A 20177-nucleotide genomic window follows, 5' to 3' on the forward strand; every position below is an offset into this window, starting at 1 on the left:
CTCCTCTGTGTATGTCTATGTCCTAATCTACTCTTCTTAAAAGGAAACAAGTCAAATTGGTTATCGCCCACCTATATGACCTCATTTTACCTTAATTTCCTCTTTATAGGCCCTATCTCCAAATACAGTCATATTCTGAGATACTTGGAGTTAGGACTTCCAGCTTATGAATTTTGGGGGGTGGGGTGTGGTCACAGTTCAGCCAATAAAGAGAAGTGACTGCTTAATGGGTATGAGTCTTTCTTTTAGGGTGATGAAAATGTTTTGGAACTAGATAGTGGTGATGATTGCAAACGTTTTTAATTGTACTAAATGACATTGAATTACACACTTAAAATGGTTAAAATGGTAAATTTTATGTTGTGTGTATCTTACCACAATAAAAAAAATTATTACCTAGTCATATTGATTTCATCTTGTAAGATGAATCATATCAATGTACATTTGCCATCTCTACCACTGTAGCCAAAGCCACCATTATTTCTTGCATGATATATGTCAAAAATTTCAAACTACTCTTCTTGCTCCTCTCCAATTTGTTCTCTGCCCTGAAACCATCTGGGTCTTTTGGAAATGTGGATTCAATTATGTCACTCCCCAGATTAAAACATTTCAATGATTCCTCATTTTATTTAGAATCAAATCCCAAATTTCTGTTCGTGGCTACAGGCCCATTATGCTCAGGTCTTTGTCTACACCTCAGCTTTGTTTCTTCTCCACTGCCTAATTTGCTGTAATCTCAACTTGTCATCTTCTAACTTTTATCAAGCCAGGATCTTTCTTATCTCAAAGCTTCTGCATATGCTCCTCCTTTCATCCCCACTGCCCTGCCTTCACTCTTGGCCTACCTAAAATCTATCATCATTTTTATCTTAACTTAAATGTCACTTCCTCAGAGAGCTTTTTCTCTGATTTTTCCATCTAAATTATTCTTTTTCATAGCACCCTATTTCTTTCTTCAAAGTAGATAGGACAATTAAAAATTACCTATGTATGTTTATCTGTTTAATGTCTCTCTCTTCTACCAGATTGTAAGCCCTGTGAGAATAAGAACCATGTGTATTTGATTAATTGCTTGTCCTCAGCACATAGCACAGCATGCACTACATAGTTGGCATTGAATATTTTTCATTCAAAGATAATATTTGATAAATAAATGAAAAACTTAATAGATTTAGACTAGAACATTTCAAAAGCCTATCCACCAAGTGATAATGTGGTTTATAATTAAATTTTTGTTTTCCTTAATTTCAGTGATTGCTTAGAAACGCATAGAAACTGACAGACTCTCACATAAATAATCTCACAGTGCTCTAACATGGCTCTCAAAAACTTCCAGTAAAGCACACAGCAAGGACCAACTTCTGCTGAAACAAGAGCAGGACTCAATAAAGAGATAAATGGGCATTAATAAAATAGAGTACATAATAGATTTAATCAGTAAAATGAGAAGTTAGTCTTTTGTTTTCTTTGACAAGTATATTAAAGAAAAAAAGAAGATAAAACAATGTGAAAGAAGGAAAAACACAGCTACAGATATGGAATGTGAAGAAATCTTGACAGAATGCTATGAATAACTTTTTTCTCAAAAAAGATATATAGTAAAAACAAAGAAAATGAATGAGTAGGAAAGTATAAATTACTTTAAATGACTTGAGAAGAGGTAAAAATTGAATACATCAATAACCATATTAAAAATCTATCCCTATGAAAGAGAGGAACTCAAAATGATTTATAGGCCAATTCTGTTTAACTTTTTTTATAGATTTATTTTTTTTTAAAGATTTTATTTATTTATTTGACAGAGAGAGACAGCCAGCGAGAGAGGGAACACAAGCAGGGGGAGTGGGAGAGGAAGAAGCAGGCTCCTAGCAAAGGAACCTGATGTGGGGCTCGATCCCAGAATGCCAGGATCACGCCCTGAGCTGAAGGCAGATGCTTAATGACTGCGCCACCCAGGCGCCCCTATTTTTTATTTTTTTTATTAGAGAGAGAGAGCATGCGTGTGCGTGCATGCATGAGTGGGGGAGGGGCAAAAGGAGAGGGAGAGAGAGAATCACAAGCAGAGTCTGCACTGAGCCCAGAGCTGGGTGTGGGGCTCAATCTCACGGCCCTGAGATCATGACCTGTGCCAAAACCAAGAGTCAGATGCTCAACCAACTGAGCCACCCATGTGACCCAAATTCTGTTTAACTTTTAGAGAAAAGAAAATTACTCTGTTAAATAATCTTTCTAAAGCATTAAAATGTTGAAAACTTCAAAACTTATTTAATTCAGCTGCATAACCCTGAAAAAAACCCCATAAAATAAAAGAATACCAAAAATAGGATAGCTATAGAATAATCTCATTTATAAACATAAATAAAAATATCTTAATTTAAATAGTCACAGATGAAAACAAGTGATTTTTAAAGAATTATATAAATGACCAAACATGATTATTCTAGAAGTGCAATAATATTTTAGCACTTGGAAATCTACTTACATAATTCAACCGGATTAACAGATTTAGAGAACCTTATACAGTTATCTTATTACAAAGGGCATTTCTCATGAATCAATACCATTCTTTTTTTTTTTTTTTAAAGATTTTATTTATTTATTCAACAGAGAGAGACAGCCAGCGAGAGAGGGAACACAAGCAGGGGGAGTGGGAGAGGAAGAAGCAGGCTCATAGCAGAAGATCCTGATGTGGGGCTCGATCCCACAACGCCGGGATCACGCCCTGAGCCGAAGGCAGACGCTTAACCGCTGTGCCACCCAGGTGCCCCGAATCAATACCATTCTTAATAAAATCAAACTGGGAATAAATATGTTCTTCCTTAGTTTAGTTTTTTTAGAAATCTGTCAGAAAAACTTAGCAAATATCACAAAGATGAAAGGTTAGAAGCATTCCCACTGCAGTCTTGACCAAAATAAGGATGCTTAAAGCTATCATGACTACTAGAACAATGTAACAAAGCAAGAAAAGAAAATGAGTTAGAAGAATTGAAACAAGGGACTCAAACTTTTATTATTTATAAACAATAGAATTGCAAAAGAGAAGGAACAGAATGATAATGTTAGTAAAATGGGTTGATACAATGTCAACATATAAAAATCAATCTCTCTCTTTTTAAAAAAGATTTTATTTATTTGACAAAGAGAGAGAGAGAGCACAAGCAGGGGGAGCAGCAGGCAGAGGGAGTGGGAGAAGCAGGCTCCCTGCTGAGCAAGGAGCCTGATGCAGGGCTTAATCCCAGGACCCTGGGATCATGACCTGGGCTGAAGGCAGATGCTTAACTGGCTGAGCCACCCAGGTGCCCCAATCTCTTTTCTATATACAGGTGAAAAACTAATTAGAAAAATGAAAGATCCAACTCAATGAGAATAAAAATTATTAAAATATTCATGAGTCAACTTAGCAGAGTGCATAAGACATTTCTAGGGGAAATTATGTGATTTTTACTCAAGTACACATAATAAAGCCTGAGTAAAGAAGTCTCGGGATAAGATAACTCAATAGTGTAAATAAATATGTAAATTAAATGCAATATGAACTAAAATCCCAACAAGATTTTTTAAATGCTATTTACAAGTGTCTTTTAAAATTCGTCTGAAAGAGAAAACATGCAAGGATATCCTAAAAGGAAAAGTTGAGAAAGAGAGATAAACAATGAGAGTGTAAGTTGGGAAGGATGGTCATTCCTTTGTTTTTTATTTTTTTCTTAAAGAAGAAAGAATTTCTGCTCCTCCTTGGAAGGAAATATTATTGGAGTAAATACTCCCAAGAAAATTGGGTTTAGGATGTTTGCATTCTCTTCCTTGAATTGTTTGAATAATTGCTTCACAGATCTCACCTTCCCCACAGTTAGATCCTAAGAACTAGACTGGTAGGGAAGAAATAGAAAGCTTCATTTTGACTCCAAGCCAAACTATATCCTCTTACACAATATATAGGAAGTTCTTATTTTGGGGAGATTATTGGACACAACTCAGCCAATGTAAACCTCATGCTGTACATTTTCATCCTTATTGGATTCTAAGTGCCTATTGTCACTTTTTGAGTAATCTAGAGAGAAAGATGGTGAATAATCATCAATCCTATATCTCCAAGAAGGAAGTTGCCTTACCAGAATCTCAAAATGAACCAAAAGGCAAAAGACACCTGTTAATTTAAGACACAATTAGAATTTCTAATAATGAGAAAATGACATTAAGTAATCAGCTGTCCATTTGTTTTTTTAAAAATTAAATCTCTACCTCACAGCAAATATAAAAATAACTTTTGGGTAATTAAATAAGTGCAATTACAAAAACCTACAGACTTCTTAAAGGAATGTACAAGAGGTTATTTTGACAATCATGAAGCTGAGGGGATCTATGAAAGGCATTAAACTCCAAACCCATAAAAAAAATTAACGGCTTTTATCTTATAAATAAAAATGAACAATTTCTGGACAATGAGATACAATAGCCAAATTTAAAGTAACAAACTGGAAGAAAATGTTTGCAACAAATATGACAGAGAAAGAACCATCAGGGGATTCTTATAGTTCAATAAGGAAAAGCAAATAGCCTAATAAGAAAAATAAACAATAGTTACAAACTGGCAGTTATTTAAAAAAAAAAAAAATGGCCAGCAGATGTCTGAAAATATGCTTAAACTCACTAACAAAATTCAAATTGGCTAATTTCCCCCATTAGATTAGCAAAATTTAAAAGACTAGTATGCAAACTAGTGCTCTTCTGAACTGTTGGTCAGTATTTAACTTGGTTCAATCTTTCCAAGGTCAATTTGACAATTTTTTTTTCTAATTTAAGATTTACAAATTCTTTAACCAACAATTAATTCTGTCTTTAAAAATCCATGTTTGATGGGGCACTTGGGTGGCTCAGTCAGTTGAGCCTCTGGCTCTTGACTTTGTCTCAGGTCATGATCTCAGGGTCCTGAGATCGAGCCCTGAGTCAGGCTCCACGTTCAGCGGGGAGTGTGCTGGCGATTCTCTGTCTTCCTTTCCCTCTGCCCCTCCGCCAACGCGCACTCACTCGCTCTCTCTCAAATAAATAAATAAATCTTGAAAAAAAAATCAATGTTTAATGTCCTTGTCCTCTCCTGCTGTTCTTGCTGGATCTCCACCCCTTAATGTGTGAGATCACAGCTCACATGCTCAGTTTCAGCCAGGACTGCTCCCAAGGCTTACAACTCAGTTTCTCTTCACCTATTCAGCCATAGTTTCTCATCTATACCCCCAGGTGGTTGGGTTAAAAGGAGCTTCCATTCTCAAGCCCCATTGTGTGACAGAATCAGAACCTCTCCCACAGCCATTTAGTCAAAAGGTGAAAAACTCAACTGCCTGCTGGGTTCCAGAAAGTAAAAGAAATGAATGAAGCAAAGAGAGTAGAAATATATATCTTAGTGGTAGACTTTGAAAGCAAACTGCAGAGCATGTACTCTGGCCAAAGTAATCCATATTTATATGTGAAATGTCCTAACTTTTAAGTAGTTCACTAATTTTAGTTGGTTCACTGAAACAAGGAAAATACAATTTGTGGAGGGCAAAGGAAACATAACTTGACTCATGAGCAATTTTTTGATAAACCTCCAATCTAGCAGTGGTTACCAGTACAGTATTACCTTCATTAGTTTTCCCTGGTGGCTCTCAGTGCCCTGATCTGCCCGCACACCTTAGATAAGAATGTCACAATTCACTGGAGGCTCTAGGAGTACTGATCTTCCAAAGCAAAGGGTCTTATTAGGTTGCCTTTCCCAGAAGCTCCTTGGCTCCTCTGCAGGTGCATATACCTCTCTGCCATGACAATTCTGCATACCAAGGAGATGGGGTGGTGGCGAACAGTATTTAATTAAACTACTAAAGGTCCTGGAGCTCTTCCCTCAAACCAGGTGACGGCTCATCCTTTTATTACAGAGCCACTCAAATGATTCAGCCAGAGCAATGCAAATCTGCTAAAATTATACTCTCTTCCTCCAGAAAGAGATGCATATGATAAATCATGCATTGAAAAAATTAATGTTCTACTAATCCCCCATCCAAATGATGACTAGTACAAAAGCCACACATTTAAAGTGTAGGCAAACAACAAGCACAAATGTGTTCTGCTAAGAGAGAAAGAGTTAAGGGATCACAACCTCCAACTTAAAGACCAAGGTTACTTTATCCAGTTGAGAGAGTAAGGCACTGTTTTCATAGAGTAATGAATCACAGTTTTTCTGCCCCACAGAATTCTAATGCTGTCAAGTCTGGTAAGATAGATGATCCTATTTAAAATTATATTTTACAAAGCAAAACAGATATAACTCAGTAACTGTGCATCTAATTGACTTAATTGCCTCATTTATCACATGACTTAAGTGAGCTGATGTTTTCTACTCTGCTTCACCCATGTAATTCTTGTAATATAAGAGCTGAGACATGGTGCCAGGCATGAGCGAGAAATCCTCTCTCCTGAGAAAAGATATCACTGGAGTGATGTTGGCTTTGGGTTCCAGTTTATTGAAAAATCAATGTCCATTTGTGCGACCAACACATATGGCTTTCTTCCAGGCTGATGATGGCTTCAGGAGGCTGGCTATCACCTAATGAAGTCAGATCAGCTTACCCAGCACCCAAGTTACAGTTGGCAAAGTGACTTTGTCATTAAAATCCAGTTTATCATTCCTGTTGGTGTTTTTCTTTCCATCTCACCCCCTCCTATCCATTTCTCCTGAAGCCACAGTATTGTTTTTCTCTCGGTAGATAACAGACCAATGGCTCCAGTTTTAACATTTCAAAGGGACTCTGATGCTTGGTGCTCAAAGGATAAACGACTTTTTCATATGTATGTGTCTGTCATTAAAGGCAGGAAAATATGTATATACGTAGATAGTCCGGCTCAGTCTTGACTCATAATAGACATTTTTACAAGTCAGAGCCAGGTTTGTAATAGGCTCAATTGAAATTCCTCAGGTTAGCTGTCTTGGGTAAATCAACAAGGCTAAGTTTGTCTCATGTGTTGATACATTCCAATAAACAGAGTCCAGCTGACATTTTACATGAAATTTTTTTAAAAATTAATTACCGGTAAAGTAATACCATTTCCCCATTATTAAATGGAGTGGCAGTCTAAATTGCAAAGCTGTTTTTCCCCCAGTGTTTTCTTTCCCTGGAGAATACCCTCAGAGTGATAATCACTGGCATCAGAAGCTCTGGTAAGGCAGTGGGTTGTTTTTTTTGTTTTGTTTTGTTTTTTTGTTTTTTTCCCCTCTGAATCTGCCAAAAGCAACAAATAATTCTGTTAGGAAGCGCCAGCTCAGTCACTAAGCATGGTTATTAGGTTCTTATTTGGGTCTGTTACATGAAGACCTCCGTCTCTAATTGTTAGGAATGTTTTTGATTACAGGTAACAAAACTAACTGGCTGATGTTAGGGGAAAAAGAAAAAGAAAAATTTATATATATAAATGTGCAAGGATAGCAGGAGGTTGCAGAATCAATGGGAAGATAAAGAACCAGGCATAAGACTGGATATGAACCAAGGCATTTTTATGCCAAGAGGGGAGAAGCCAAGGTCTTTTAGCCCAAACAGGCTGGTCTGGGACTGCTGCCGCATGCGGGACACCGTAGCTGCTTGCTGCTGCTATGAAAGAATCTAAATGTCTTCATGTCCCTTGCTAAAGAGTCACAGTCCCATGTTGGAGCCTCTGGTTGATTGGGCTTAGGATATAACTTGTAGTCAAAACAAAATATTGGAAACAACAGAATATATAGTCATTTGTGCTTAGCATTCCTAAAGAAACAAGCATGTAAAAGTTTGCAATGGCTATAGCATGTCTGAATGGGTAAGTGGTATAAACTCTAGGTGATCATGGACATTTTGAAGGATTCAAGCTCACTACAACCAGTGGAGAAATGCAGTCTGCTCAGAGTCACGTTAAGAATTTTACATAAAGACACATGTAAAATGTTTCCTGTAGGAGGCATAATATATAGGGAACCAAAGGATAGGCAGTAGGGTCCACAATCTACAATCTACAGTTAGGCAGTAGAGTCTCCAATAAAAATCTCAAGGTTAGAATGAAATATAAATAGGACATAAATTCACAGTGTTCTGTAGTTGTAGAAAGGCATATCACCAAATCATTTTAGTATACACACATGTGCACACACGTGCACACACACGATTTCTGTACATATATGGAAATTACTCTTCTTGCATAGTATTTTACTGGACCAATAACAAAACTCCCATATAGTCCTTGGTTAAGGCAATATGTTTGATTCTGGTCTACAGATTTATTTTAAAAGCCTCCACGTGGGAGAAATGAAAGGAATCTGCATTTATTGAGTGTTCATAGTGTTTTAAATATCTTTCCATGTCTTATCACTTAATCACTACAACATATCTTCAAGATAAGTATGAGCTGCTCAAGTTAAAGATAATAAAGATGAAGTTCAGAGAATGTAGCAGGTTTGCCCAAGATCACATATAGCAAAAACCGATTTTGTGTGTATGTGTATGTCAGAGAGTCACGTATACTCCTAAAGCTTATGTTCTCATCTCCCACTCCTCATTCTGACTTCTGACCCCATGACTTCAGTAAAACAACTCTAAAAAAGTTTATCAGCAGTTTTCATGTGACCAAATTCAGTGGATGCCTTTTAGTCCTCAATTTATATCTTTCAGCAGCATCTCACACACTGTACAGTTCTCTCCTGGAAACACTCTTGTCTAGGTCAACTCAGCTGCTATATCAAAATACCATAGACTGGATGTTTTAAACAACAGAACTTTACTTTCTCACACTTCTGAAAGCTGGAATATCAAGATCAAGGTGCCAGCAGCTTTCGTTCCTGGTGAGAACCCACTTCCGGGCTTTCAGAGGGCTACCATCTTGCTGTGTGCTCACATGATCTGCTCTTTGTAGGAACAAGAAGAGAAAGAAGCCTCTTGTGTTTCTTCCTCTTCTTATAGAGGCACAAATCCTATCATGGAGGCTCTACCCTCATGACCTCATCCAAACCTAATTACCCCCTCACCACCAAATACCATCATGTTGGGGATTAGGATTTCAACATAGGAATTTTTGGAGGACACAAACATTCACCCCATGAGAACTCTCTTCTGCAGGGTGCCACATTTGCATGGTTACCCTTTTCCCTCACTGGCTACTCCTGTTCTGTACCCTTTCTAGCATTATGCATTCTTATTTGCATTCTTCTCTTCTTCTTACTCTTGGTATTCCTGGATAATTTTATCCATGCCTACCTTTAATAACTACCAAGGAGCAGATGTCTCATGAATTTTTCTCTAGACCACACCTCTAATTTTTAAATCCAGTTTAATTTACAAAGTTAGTTACTTGATATTACTTTTTGGAATAATGATACTTCAAAATCAAAATACTAAAACTGAACTTACAACCTACTCTCCCCCCCAAAAACCCTAACTAATATACATATATACATACATATGTACATGCATACACACATACTTGAAATTTTCTAGAATACTGTATTACAAGGAGTGGCACTACCATGAGTTACATTGCAATTTTACATTTATTGACATAATTGGTGTCTGTTAGTTTATAGTCAGTCAGCCAAGATATTAATTGTGCCTCTACTACTATTCCAGTACTATTCAAAACTCAGAGTAAATAGCGGTGACCTAAACAAGCAGAGTCCCTCTGTTAAGGATTATATGACCTAGTGAGGGGATGTAGAAAATAAAAAATAAGCAGGAAAAGGGGATAGAGTGTGATTGAGAGACTTGCTGGAGCTAGGGAAGCCAATTCTGAAAAGATACCAAATGATCTGAGACTTGAATAATGAAAAAGGCAGCTATATGACATTGTTGAGGAAGAATACTCAAGAAGAAGGAGCAGCAACTATAAAGGTCTTGAGATTGAGATGAGTTTTTACATGTTCTAGAACGTAAATGTAAGCCAGTATGGCTGTAGTGTAGTGAAAGAAAAGGATAGTGGAGGAAGGTGGGGTTAGAAAGTTCTACAAGACAATGACATTCAGATTAGATCTCTGGAGTAAGAAAGAAGTAAAACAAAATAAAGAAAACTGGGTTAGCAATTGAAGGAGAAGTTATACTTATAAAAAGAGTTAAATAATAGCTTTTCCTCCTGAAACATGAGGAATAGAAAACTGGACTGGCATATTCTCAATCTTGGTATCTACTTTCATACTTTCCCTTTTTAGGGGAATTTTGGAGGCAGATGTGGTGGGCCTTTATCTGACGTCTCTAAAATCACCCTATAGTAAAAGGACAAAACTGATGAGTTCAGAAAATTGTGAGAGGACTGGAAATTTTGGCTAAAATGTTTCTTGTATACAAAGGATTGAACATAGAAATTCTATTGACATCTAATTGCTGGCATGTGCGGGCTGATAAGTGTTACCAAATGCCTTCCTAAATAAGTATGGGGTGGTGTGGAAAGAAATGTTTCTCTGTTGGCTAAATGGTGAAAGCAGTAACCTATTAAGAGAATTATTCTCAGAGACTGAATGCTAATTGATTTTATGTGCATGTCAAGAAGCCAATCAATGACAGGCTTGCCGCAAAATAGCAGAGCAAAGAAAAATATACAAAGCAGATTGTAGTCAAATGTGGAAAGCATCTGATCTTATCACTGAAAATATCTAGTTTAATGAACATTTTACCAGTTTGGTATGCATAAACTCCATAAACTGGAGTGTCTTTAATTTCAGTCTGAACAATTATAGATACATGTAAATGTTTTTAACTAAAAGAAACCAACTTTATAACTTCATAATCTTAAAAAATTGTTTATTGAAATGGAATTCATATAATATAAAATTAACTATTTTAAAGTGTATAATTCAGTGGCATTTGTACATTCACAGTGTTGTGCAACCATCACGATCTAGTTTGAAACCATATAGTTCCAAAAAGTGGAAACAACCCAAATGTCCATCAATGGATGAATGAGTAAACAAAATGTGATATATCCATACAATTGAATATTATTCAGCTGTAAAAAAAGAGTGAAGTACTCATACATACTGACATACTGCACTGTGGATGAACCTAGAAAACATACTAAGTGAAAAAAAACAGACACAAAAGGTCACATTATATGATTCCATTTATATGAACTTCCCAGATTAGACAAATCTATAGAAACTTTATAATTTCTTGTATGATGAATGATGGCTGACTTCTCCTTTAAGAACCATGAACTTTTGTGAATGTAGGGACTGTACCTTATTCTTTTGTGTTTCCTTAGCCCAAAATATACTTCCTGGCACATAGACAACCCACTGTATCAGTCAAGAACTAATAGTCTACTTTTCGTAAAATTAGAACCACGAGGATATATCTATATATCTATATCTATATATAATATTTGCAGGTATTTAGCACAAAAACTTGACCTTACACAATTAATGGAAATAAGAAAAATAGTCTATGTGATGTCTAGTTTCTGAGTCTAGTGCTGGAACCTGATGTCCACATGCAGGTAGTTGGGAAGAAAAGATGGTTGTGAAGTCAAGGAAACAAATACAAACTGGAACCTATGAGTTTGAATTGGAACCCTTAAGAATGAACTGGAACCTCTGTAGGTTCTTTATCACCTCCAAGTTCACAATTTTGATGAAGGTTTTCTCAGAACCTGTACCCCCTTGCCACAGAGCTAAACACACACCTGAACCAGGAGTTAGAGAACTTAGAGGAGGAGATGCAGTAGGATCTCCAGGAGTTGCTGCTGCCACCCTCCAGCCAGGAAGCCAGGGAGTCAGTTCCAACAGACAGGAGTTGCAAAAGCACCCTGCGCTGCACCAACCTTTTCAGCACCAGATGATAGCTAGGACTTCACTTCTACCTTCCATGTCAGTGTCTGACCTAATCCCATGAAGGAAAGATGGATGCTGGGAAATGTAGTTCAAGCTTAGCTAAATTGAGGCAATGTTAATCAATCTCCCACAATTACCAGGAATGTTTATGGAATAAATGAGTGCAAGAAACAGTGCTTTAGCAAGCATTTCTGTAACTTTCTTGTCTGCAGAGTGTGCAAAAAATCTTTTTCAAGTACTTATATAAACCAGAAAATGGATTGGGCACTTTACCAACGTGGTTGTTTCATTATATCGTCACAACAACCCTATGACATAATTACAATTTTTATTACACAGTTATTTCTTTTTTTTAAATTTAATTATACAATTATTATTATTACAAAGATGAAGGGAAAGAAGCACAAATTGTTAAACAGCAATAGGTACTTAGCTTAGGTAGCAGATAACTGAGCTAGAAAAACCAGATTTAGATTTATCCTGTTATAAAGCCCATTCTCTCTCTACTATACTGCTCTGCTCCCCATAGACCCACCTTGATTTTCTCTGCTTTATGTATAGTGAATTTTTCTGCTTCTTTCTCCTCTTTCCGTCTTCTTCCTTTTCAAGAAAAAAAAAAAAGTCCCTCTTCTTCTTCCCATGTAACTGTTATTAGGGATGACTGAGTTCTGTAATGTGTACTTGTTCAGGGGTGCCTGTCAGAGATATTATGAGGCTCAGCATCAGAAAATGACAGACACCTTTCCTTTTTTTTCTCTTAGGAGTGAATTATTCTCTCCCTCGTGGTCTCGGTGCTCTGCCCTCTGCTGTTAAATCCACTTCCATGGTATCAATAATCTTCCATGAAACCATGAATAAGTCAAATTCTGAGACTTTCTTCTCATCTGTTTATTGATAAGTCCCACATGTCTCCAAAAAGCGTGGTGTTTGGCAATGACATAAGGCTCGATATTATGACAAAAAGACTTAATATATATTAGCAGATTAAAGAATTGTATTATTTGCCTAAGATAAAGCATGAAAGTGTTAATAGCTAACAATTTTTAGCACTAGCCATGAGTATAGTCTGAGCTAAGAGTTTTATATGAATTCACTCATTAATCTAAATGACTAGCCAATGGTTAATTACATATTGACGCTTTTTTTAATGAAAAAATCTGAGGCTTTGAGAAGTTAAAAAACTTGCTCAGTGGGGCGCCTGGGTGGCTCAGTGGCTTAAGTGTCTTGCCTTCAGCTCAGGTCATGATCCCCGGGTCCTGGGATCGAGCCCCACATCGGGCTCCCTGCTCAGTGGGGAGTCTGCTGCTCCCTCTGCCTCTGCTCCTGCCCCTGCTTGTGCTCGCTCTATCTCAAATAAATAAATAAAAATTAAAAAAAAAACTTGCTCAAAGGTACAGATTAGTAAATTATCAGGTCCATTTGATCTGAAAGCCCTTGTTCTTAATTATTATGAAATGTCATTTAAAACTCCTTACCACTTTCTTCCTATTTTTTTCCAGAGGCAAGCATCAGAGGAGGGAGGTGGGTGGAGGGAGCGGGAGAGAATCTTAAGCAGGATCCATGGAGTCCATGTGGGGCTCAATCTCACGACCCTGAGATCATGGCCTGAGCCAAAATCAAGAGTCAGACGAGCCACCAGACACCCCCAATTTCTTCCTATTATTTAACAAATATCCATTGAGTGCCTACTAGATGGTCAAGTGTTTAGTAGCAGATTAAAACGCCATGGCACAGGGCAAAATGAGAAATATAGTCACAATGATATTTTTTATATTCTAATAGCTGTCTTCAAAACCAGTTTATGATATATGTAGTAATATTTGGTGAATGGAAGCCTTTCTGAAGGGTCTCTCCAAAAAAGCTGGGAATGCAGTTTTCCCCCCAAAGACCTTAGGATTAGTAGGCAGCATTTAAGTAAATCTAACAACTGCAAGCTTAATTAACTGAATTTTTAAAATTCTGCACATTTTATGTACACAAAACAAACGAGGAAAGAATATGTCTTATTTTCATAAATTTACCTTTTCATTACAATGCAGTGTGAAAATAGGGACCTATAGAATAGAAGAATCCAACTTTTGAAAGCAAATGTTTATAGAGATTTCTGCTTGTAGTACAGCAGATCCACTCTCAGGCTATTTTAGATTGTGCTTTTGCTATTTGTGCTGTCATTTCCACTTTCCCCTACCTAATTTTCCCCCTTTCATCTTAGATCTTTAGTGCAACCACTGTGGAAAGGCTGTGAAACTCAACTAACTGGACTGAGAAATGACATTAGAGAATGTAGAGCACGAGAAGGCTGGAGACCTGGCCAAAGGGATCTTCTCAAAGGTCTGTTATCTGCTTGTTTTCATACTGCACATGGGATTCTTGACTGGAATAGCCAGTGGATGTCCCCTCAGTCTAGTGTTTTTAGAGTGATGCTTTAACCTGGAGCTTCATTGCAACAATTAGAGTCACAGAGATGACTCCTCCACAACGTAGGGTGAGAACTATGTCTGGTTTAACGTAAGCTACTTTTGTGGATCTTGCATTATATATGACAGACAGATGGGTTCTGACACAAACTTCATTTCCTCCTTCACTATGTGAACTAATTTGGTTTGCTATGCCTCAGAGCATAATACCTTCTCATAGTTTGGGTTTTGCATTTTTTCATTGTACAGGGTCAACTGATTATCTTTTTTTGTTTGTTTTGTTTTTATTTTTGTTTTTATGTTATTACCTGATATCTTTCTTATTTTGCAAGTATACTCAAAGTTTACTTTATCAACTGAGTTGCTTAAGGGAAATCAATTCCTTCAATATTTCTGAAGGTGATCTACTACCAGTTATCCCTTATCATGGATATCTGTCCTGGGTGTCTGGGCTTTCATTGTCTGCTTGCTTTTCCTTTTTAAACTTGACAATCTGTATCTGTCAGTGCTATGGTAATATACTTCCCATGTATTAAATGGCTGTCGTGTATTGCCTCTTGCTTTCACAGTAATCCTGAAAAGTGGTGTGATTATCTCTGTGTTACAAACAAAAACCTAGGATCTGAGAAATTTAGCTACTTTTCTAAGGTCATACATCGTGATTTAAATCTATGTCTATTATCTGAATTTAAAGCTCAGAGTGACTCAAAAGATATTTTATGCATTTTCCATTGTAGTGAGAAAAGACTATTTGAATGGAAGAAAATATTTAACTGTCATAAGACATGGGGCTCTGCAGTTAGACTGCTTAGGCTAGAAACCCTGGCTCCACCTGTGTTATCTAACTTTGAACAAGTTACTTGAACTTTCTGAAATACAGTTTCCTCATCTGTAGAATGGATATTATTATATTAACTAACTTTCTGTGATATTGTGAGGACTAAATGTGATATCACATATGATATCACTGTTAAAGGACAGTGGCTGGCATGGGAAGAGTTTAGTACATGCTAGCTGCTATTACTATTACTGTGGTTATTATTTATGTTTCCTAACTGAAAAGTAGTTTACTAAACAGAAGCACTCATGTCGAAGTACTTACTCTGAAGCATCAATGAAAGTTCCTCATGACTTTAGTAAGTTCAGAGGTTTGAGTGTTTAACTATTTCATACCCGCAGTCACATGGGGCCATATCTATGCTGGAAGAAAGAAAGGGAATTTTTTCTTTAAATTAGTGCTTTCCAAGTTATGGTAATATTACCCCTTTACTTCTGTCCTGACTCTGTTCTTAAATATGAAGTGGAATATTTACCAATTACCACACAATGCATGAAGTAGCCTCATCCTATAAAACCCTATTCCTGGAAAACAACCTTGGCTTGGCTTTGATGATTCTAAATGTGAGGATCAGAGTCCAAAATTGACTCCCTGGAAAGGCTGTTCAGACAGCAGTTAACAAATCACCCTCCAGCAGGGAGAATTCCCGGACAAGCTGGGCAGGGTCAGGGCTCTCACTTCCCATAAATCTCCCACCAGCCATTGCCCTTCTTTCTGGGAATCACCACCATTGTTTTCCCTCTTCTCTTAATCCCTTCTTCCCTCACTCCATCTTCACCTCCCATCCACATTCCTTCCTTCCTTTTTTTCTATTAGGGAATTAAAACAGACACCAAAACCAAATATAAAACTAACATCTCGGTATGCCCCATATCTTTGATACTATGTGTGCTATATGTATTTAAAGTTGGGAAGTTAGGACTTCAAGGGGAGGGACCACGTCTGGTCCTGCTCTGGGTGATACCTAAAACACTGAGAACTCCACACTCTACCAACGCCACAGAGCCACTGAAAAGGGTCACGTTCTCAAAACAAACAAAGACATATTCATGGGTTAATCTTACTCAGTGCCCCATGGCATTGGCCATAATATCTCATATATATTGGAGAAAAATTATATTGAAATAATAATCATAAAAGCAATGAAAAATTGGGCCTTCAATTTGGGTTGTAGGGATAATCTCTGCAAAAGGAAGAAAAGAAGGTCCAGACACCTTGACCAACAAACACCCTCTTCTTTGCTGTAACATCTATTAAATGTGTGGTGGTCTTAATTAATTACTTAAAATATTGAAGTTAGTTCAAACTGTCCTTTTTGAATTGAGTATTTCCTGGTATTTGCCTATACTGGAACATTCCTCACCTTGGTGAGGTGAGTCAGCCTTTTCCAGTCCTCTAGCTTATTAACTGACTTTGTCCCTCTGCCAATGGTTTCCAAACACAGGAGTGCAACAAAATTTCACTGGTATGAGGTAAAATGAGAAAAATAAGGAGAATCTAGGGACTTTTTCTTAGGGCTAAATTTATATAATTGAAAGGAAGACCATTTACTCTGAAATTATGTAATTTCTATATTTTATGACAAAGAGGTCTTTCTTTTATGAAAAGATCTACAAAAGAGAAAAATTAAGGAACCATGGCCTTAAACTTTGAGAAACTGCTCTAGGCCACATATGGGGTGAGGGGGGCAGGGTATATGTGTGTTCATAGCCAGGCACCCACCTCAAGGAATCGAGTAACTGGACAGTTCCTATGGGAGACTTTTGGTGGGGGACTCAGTGGGGAGTGTTAGCTCTAGTCAGATGGTTGCTAAAGCAGAGGAGTTACTGGAACAGAAGGGGCAGCTACTCCATTCTTACAGACAAATCTTTATTCTTCATATTTGCCTTTTTGGGTTGTATTTTCTTCCTCTGAGCTATCATTGGTGTCCTTTTTAACCTGATTTCACTTGAATAAAATTATTCCCTAGGGATAGCCTTGATGAATAGTCAACAAATTAAAACAGGAAATGAATGAAAAGAAAAAAAATGCTGTGATGATATTTCTAATAATAATGGTACTTAAAATGAATGTCATGGCTCAAGTTTTCTAGAAAACAGAATGCAGGACAAGGCTTGATTGATGATGCTTTGTTTGGAAGTGCAATTTCAGGACAGCAAGAAAGAAAAAAGAAGTGCTTTCACATGCATAGTGCATTTAATCATCTCAACAGAAATAAGCAAGTTAGTGGTCTAATCAAAATTTTGAGAAGCTGCTTTTAAATGCCATTTTTGGATGTCTTTAGTGTTTCCATGGTAAATAAGTGAGTGAATGTACTCAGGCAGGTGAATGACTGGCCCAGGTGTATGTAGTGGGAGAGTTGCACAGCTGGGTTCAAAATCAGGCTTGATTCCTGAGCTGATGCGCCTTCACCATTCTCGCAGAATGGCAGCACAGGGCTTTTAGAGGAATATCTGGGACAAGGATTATTATTCTAGTTTTGGAGAAAGAGAAAATAGATGCATTGGAGAGTTTAGTAATCTGTCTAAAAACAAACTAGCAAATCAAATCCATTGTTTGAAAAGAAAGAAGAAAAATAAGAAAAATCAAATGATCATAATGGATACAGAAAAAGCATTTGATAAAATCCAACACCAATAATTATTATTATAATTATTTTTATGATTTAAAAAAGCACAAAACTCTCAGCAAACTAGGGATAGAGGAGAACTTCCTCAACCTCATAAAGAACATCTACAAAAAGCTTCAGTGAACTTCATATTCCATGGCGAGAAACTCTAAGATTTCCCACTGAGTTTAGGAAGAGGCAAGGGGACGTCCCCTTTTACCACTTCCTTTTAGCGTTGTACTAGAACTCCTAGCTAATGCATTCAGACAAAAAAAGGAAATAAAAGATATACAGATTGAGAAGGAAAAAATAAAATGTCTTTGTTTGCAGATGACATGATTGTCCATGGCGTAAATAAAAAAGAATCAACAAAAATGCTTAGAACTAATATGCTATTGTAGCGAGGTTGCAGGATACAAAGTTAATCTACAAAAGCCAGTTGCTTTCTTATCTGCCGGCAATGTGCAAGTGGAATTTGAAGTACACAAATAGTACTTTTGTATTATCACCCCTTCCCCAATGAAATACTTAGTTATAAATCTAACAAAATATATACCAGATTTATATGAGGAAAACTACAAAAATCTGATGAGAGAAACCAAAGCATAATTAGATAAATGAACAGTTACTTCATGTTCATTGATAGAAAGACTCAATATCATTGAGATGTCTCTTCTTCCTAATTTGATCTGTAGATTCAATGCAATCTGAATCAAAAACCCAGAAAGTTATTTTGTGGACGAACCAATTTAAAGTTTACACGGAGAGGCAAAGACCCAGGATAGCCAACACAACACTGACAGAGAGAAACAAAGTTGGAGGAATGATGCTACTCAATTTCAAGACTTATTGTAAAGCCACAAGGATCAAGATACTGTGGTGTTTGTGGAAGAATAAACTGACCAGTAGAACAGAATGGAGGTGGCAGGTGTCCTGGGGAATTGAACAAGTCCTCTTGCCCCAAATTATCACCTTCTCTACCTGGTGGGTCCAGTATTAGTGACTCATTTTCTGTGTTACAAAGTCCATCTCTCTGCATATATTAAAAGATTAATCCCAGCCCTAACCCTGCTTTCTAATACAGTTACCCTTAAGAAGCATACCTTCGAGCGTAAGGTTAATTAGTGTGTATTTTGTCAGGGCAGGGAAGGCAGACCAAAATCTAGTACATATCAGGTGTTCAATATATTTGTTAAGTAAATGTGTAGATGATCAATAACTTTAAAGGAGAGGGGTGCAAGGGTAAATAGTTCTGTAGGTGCACAGAATTGCATTTAGGTCGTGAAAAAGGCATGAGCCCTAGAACCTACAGGATACACGGAGAGAAGCTCTGATGATAGATTTGCCTACCTCACACTTATGCTTGAGACTTGCCCTGGAAACCCATTCCATCCCCATTTTTATCAGTTATTCATTTATTAAGTAACTACTATGTGCTAGAAACTGCACTCAGCATCGGGGATTCAATGGTGAGTTACACAAGGACTGATCTTTTCCTCACAGAGGCATTTGACTGGTTCCTCACTAAATACTCACACAGCAAAGTAGACACCAGGCTTCCACCCACTTTCCTACTCTTGGCACTCTTACGTACTGACACAAAATTCAAGAAAGAGTTTAAATATCTCTTTCACCCAACATCCCAACCTTTACTGCTTTGAAGACTGGCTAAAGTAAAAACTTTTTGTTGGTTTTACTACTGTGAATAAATGCTGCCCCCTTCTGGAACATTGACAGAAATGTAAAAAACTGACTTCTAGTCATGAAAGCTTTATAGTTGGTGGAGAGTTAGGGTTAGAAAGGACTTTAGTTTAATCTCATTGTTTTATCAATGGGGAGTTTGAGGCTTGAGAAGGTCGAGTTGCTGGTCCCTATCTTGGATGAGGAGAGAGAGGACTGAAACTTATGCTTTCAGACTCTTAGTTCATGATACCTCTTTTCAAGTTTACTAGACCAGAGATATGGTTATTGATATTTTCATTGCTCCTACATACGTATTTCCTCCTTCATTTTTCATCACACTCAGTCATGCTTTCATCTCTTTCCTACTCCCCTTTCCATACACTCACCTTGAGGACTCAAAACAGATTAAGAGCTGTCTCAACCAGTCTGTGTCTATGTATCTGTGTGTCTTCTGAATTTTTGTCTGTCTGACTGTCTTCTATCTTCTAACGATTTCTGAATGAGAGTTTAAAGCCCACACCCTGTTTCTGAATTTAAGTCTTTGGGACAAACCTCCATTGTCTTCTCTTTTATTCAGCTAGTCATTCAGCAAATATTTATTGCTTTCCCACTAAGTGTTGGGTGTTGTGAATACATAAACAAAAAAGACAAGTTCTCTGTTCCCCAGATTTATCATTAATTGAGGGTGATAGAAAAGTAAACACATGATCAGAGGCAGCAGTGTGATGAGGCCCTCAGAGAGGAAGTCTCAAAGAATGGAAGGAGGCATCTAACTCAGACTGAAGGAGGGGGGAGGCTGCCTGGATGTAGTGGTTCCTTACCTTT

General features: G+C 37.3%; 1 protein-coding gene across 10 annotated transcripts in view; it reads left to right on the top strand.

Annotated features, from left to right (window-relative positions):
* The window catches only part of EMC2 (ER membrane protein complex subunit 2), a 560958-nt gene that overhangs the window by 221422 nt on the left and 319359 nt on the right, over positions 1-20177 (top strand). For 6 of the 10 annotated variants that reach the window (XR_008957806.1, XR_008957807.1, XR_008957808.1 and 3 more), the window contains one exon: positions 14019-17089. The gene's annotated coding sequence lies outside the window, so the exon portion shown is untranslated. Of the gene's footprint in view, positions 1-14018; positions 17090-20177 lie in introns of those variants that run through there. The other 4 variants (XR_008957805.1, XR_008957804.1, XR_008957809.1 and 1 more) reach the window with 1 other exon arrangement.

This window comes from Ursus arctos, unplaced genomic scaffold, assembly GCF_023065955.2.
Source record: "Ursus arctos isolate Adak ecotype North America unplaced genomic scaffold, UrsArc2.0 scaffold_6, whole genome shotgun sequence".
NCBI classification, from domain to species: Eukaryota; Metazoa; Chordata; class Mammalia; order Carnivora; family Ursidae; genus Ursus; species Ursus arctos.